Raw genomic sequence first — 3,482 nt, forward strand, 5'->3', positions numbered from 1 at the left:
CAGCAGAGTGCTTGGAGGGGGGGGGCTAGTCAGCAGGGAAGACGTGGTTATTACTCACGTCATATTGAACATGATAATTATTAGAGTTCTCACAATGACTGTAACGTGGACCTGTGTTTGACTTGCTGTCTCTAAGATTACATCAGAAAAGAGGCTGTTTCATTTCTTATGGAGCTGATGTGGATGCTATTTTGTTAGTGGCTAACGTTAGCTAATTAGGTTAAGTAATATTAGCAGGTCCTGGCTTTGCTATTCCCTGGTCCCTTTTACAAAATATGTATTTATTCAAACATAGGCAGTGCTTGATTTATATATTTGGCTCATATGAATTTATGATGGAAAATGATTGTGTTACATTTAACAAATCGTAACTGTATCTACCAGATTGAATCATATTGTATTGTCCCTGAACCGCGTCAAAACCCATGTATCTTCAGTGGCGCTCATAGGTTTACAGTAGTACACACACCCCTATGTTAAATTCCCATAGAGGCAGGCAAATCCTTTATTTTTAAAGGCCAGTTATTTTACGGATCAGGATACTATGCATTCTGATAAAGTTGGCCTTTGGAATTAAAACTTCATCACAAACCCTTCACCATACCTAGAATTTGGCATGGTTTCATTTCAGTTAGCCCAATAGCTGGCTAGGAGTTAGACAGGGAATGCTGCAGGCAGAGGAACAGGGGTTGGCAAAAGCTTTAACAAGCACAGATACAAGACTGAGCACGAAGCAGAGTATGCGCTCTGGAAGCATGGTGGAGTTTAAGACTCCTATTAAAAGGTATTTATGTAAGAGAAGATTTGGAGATGATTAGCAGCTGCTGCCAGCCCTTCTGCACACTTGATCCCATACTTAATTTTACTACGTAATTTTAACAGACAGACAACAGCGGCTGTTGCTCAATTCAAAGAATTCAAAGAACGGACTTGTGTTCTTGGAGAGATTGTTCTTGTTGTTTTTGTAATAATGACAAAGAGAAAGTAACAAGCACACTTGACGCTGTTGACCGTTTGAGATAACCTTACACTGTTTTTACAATACTCTTCTATATGTTTTTATGTCACCCATACTAGCTTTATTCCATCTATGTATTGTAAAGTTTGTGGATCTGCGCTCGGCATCCCTATGCACAATGTCCTTTGTTGATGTCCTGCCATGAGCACACTGAAGCAAATCCCTAGCAACTTGCAGCAAGTTGTCTGGCAATAAAGTATTTGATATTGTAAACCCCCAGCCGGCAGTGCTCCAAAATATCAGCCACAAATAAAAACCACAACAACCAGCCACTTAAAAACTTTGTTTAAACAAGCTCTGGGCAAAAAGACAAATCTATTCCGCTATTACAATATGAAGTTTTTGTATATGACCAATGTTGGTTGATCAGCTCATGGTCGATCAAGACAAACTGGTTTTTCAGTTCCAGTCAAAGTCAAAGTAAACATCAGTATACCTGTGGTAGTTCTTGTGGTCTTACAAATCTCCTTAAAAGAATAAGAACACTTTAAAATATAGTCAGAATGAGCAATACAACATACTCATCCATAAGACATTAAAACAAGCAACATGGACATGCAGTGGTCTGACCTACAAATAGATAGATAGATAGATAGATAGATAGATAGATAGATATTGATCCAATAAAATGGGAAATTACAGTGTTGCAGCAGCAAAATCCGGCACACTGCACAGAATATAAATATAAATAAAACACTAGGACACAATATACATACATACAATATACGTGCAATAATATACTAATTAGTATACACTTATCTAGATATACTTATTAGTGTTATGTGGTATAATAATTATTTTCTTCTTCTTATTGTAAACTGTATACATACCCTGGGACAAAAGATGGAAATTAGCTTTGACAATTTTAAACTTTGGTGTCTCCGCTTAAGTCTTAATAACATATGCCATAGCATGTTGCCACTTAATGTAGTTTATTATACTATGCTGTATATATAATGTAACTGTATATATATTATATGTACAGTTTATTTCTCAACCAAACAGACTGATACTTAACTTCTAAATTCTGAATTCATCTAAGAAAGGCAAATATACCACACAATAATTTTGAAGTGAGATAGTACAGCTAATGTCTACAAGGCTGGTGTGTGAGGTCTGTGAGGGGGACTGGCCTAGTGGCGGACTGGTTTATTTCTCGCCTAAAAATTTCTCTGAAGTGAATTTAGTAATGAATTAGACGTATATTGTAAAAATCGTCCCGTTTTTGGTTGTTTTTCCATGGTTTTGAACTGTTTTTGGCGAAATGCTAACTTGTGTATTGGGACAGTACTTTGGCCACAGAAGATGACATTTCACAGGAATGCAAGAAGGCAGACTGAGAAAAGCCCAGAGAGAGAGAGAGAGAGGGAGAGAGAGAGAGAGAGAGAGAGAGAGAGAGAGAGAGAGAGAGAGAGAGAGAGAGAGAGAGAGGCCTTTGTCACAGAAGTTCACAGTAAGTTTGAGTAATAAAAGAGATGACATCCTGGTGTTGCATTTGCATGCTCCCTGTCACACCCTCATCGGGACTTCCTGCTCATCTTATTATTCACACCTGTGCTTTCACGATAGATAGGTCAAATAGATAGATATAGATAGTTAGATAGATAGATGGATAGATGGATAGATGGATAGATTTTATTGGTCCCAGAGTATTCCATAATATTATACAACAACTTACTCAGTGACCTCATCTCCACTACAGCTTTAAATGTCTCCTGTTTTCAGTATAGTATACAGTATATGATAGTCTAGTTTTAGAAATGGTAGTATAGTATAGTATAGTATAAGTACAGTATAAGAAATGGCCCAGTTTAACTGAATATGCATGTGCTTATGTTTCATTTAGACATGTTTATGTTATTTTATATTAAGGGCATAGACAACAGATCAATTAGGAAAATTCAAGTTGTGAATGTTATTGCAATATTGTTGTATCATGTAAACTATACGTTTGAGGCCACTTCTTTATGGGCGTTTCTGACGTAAAAACCAGTTTACTTTGATTTAGTTTGAGAATACTTTAACTTACCCAGTGTAAAAGATGACTGAACCAGATGAGTATACCAGACGAAAAACTAGTAAGAAGAAAAACTGCTGCACACACGGGCCCCACCAGGTCATGATAAACGGAAGCTCGGTACTGCCATCTAGGGGCAGAAACACCAACTGGCAGCAAATGCTGGGAGACCTTATCTCAGCCACCACAGCTCTCCACACCGCTGACGGGTCCTGATCACAACTAACTGACAATATAATCACTTTTAAATGACTAACAAACCACTAAAGTACCAAGCTGTGTGTTCAGGAGGTATTTCAATGTACAACGCACCCTAATAACCTCTGTGATTTTCACTTTTAAAGCCCTGTTTTTTATACAAATCACGACACGTCATAATGTAGTGTCTACCAAGCTGACATATTTAATGTGAATTTTTGTCAAATCTGACTGCAGCAAGGCTCACTG

General features: G+C 37.6%; 1 long non-coding RNA gene across 1 annotated transcript in view; it reads right to left on the bottom strand.

The window, feature by feature from the left end:
• Nucleotides 1-1,128, bottom strand: part of LOC116695223 (uncharacterized) — a 4,070-nt gene extending 2,942 nt beyond the window's left edge. Inside the window, exon 1 of the long non-coding RNA XR_004333388.1 lies at nt 1,030-1,128. This is a non-coding gene — a long non-coding RNA (uncharacterized LOC116695223). The remainder of the gene's footprint in view (nt 1-1,029) is intronic.
• Nucleotides 1,129-3,482: the final 2,354 nt, after the last annotated feature.

Source organism: Etheostoma spectabile, chromosome 9, assembly GCF_008692095.1.
Source record: "Etheostoma spectabile isolate EspeVRDwgs_2016 chromosome 9, UIUC_Espe_1.0, whole genome shotgun sequence".
In the NCBI taxonomy this organism is placed as follows: Eukaryota; Metazoa; Chordata; class Actinopteri; order Perciformes; family Percidae; genus Etheostoma; species Etheostoma spectabile.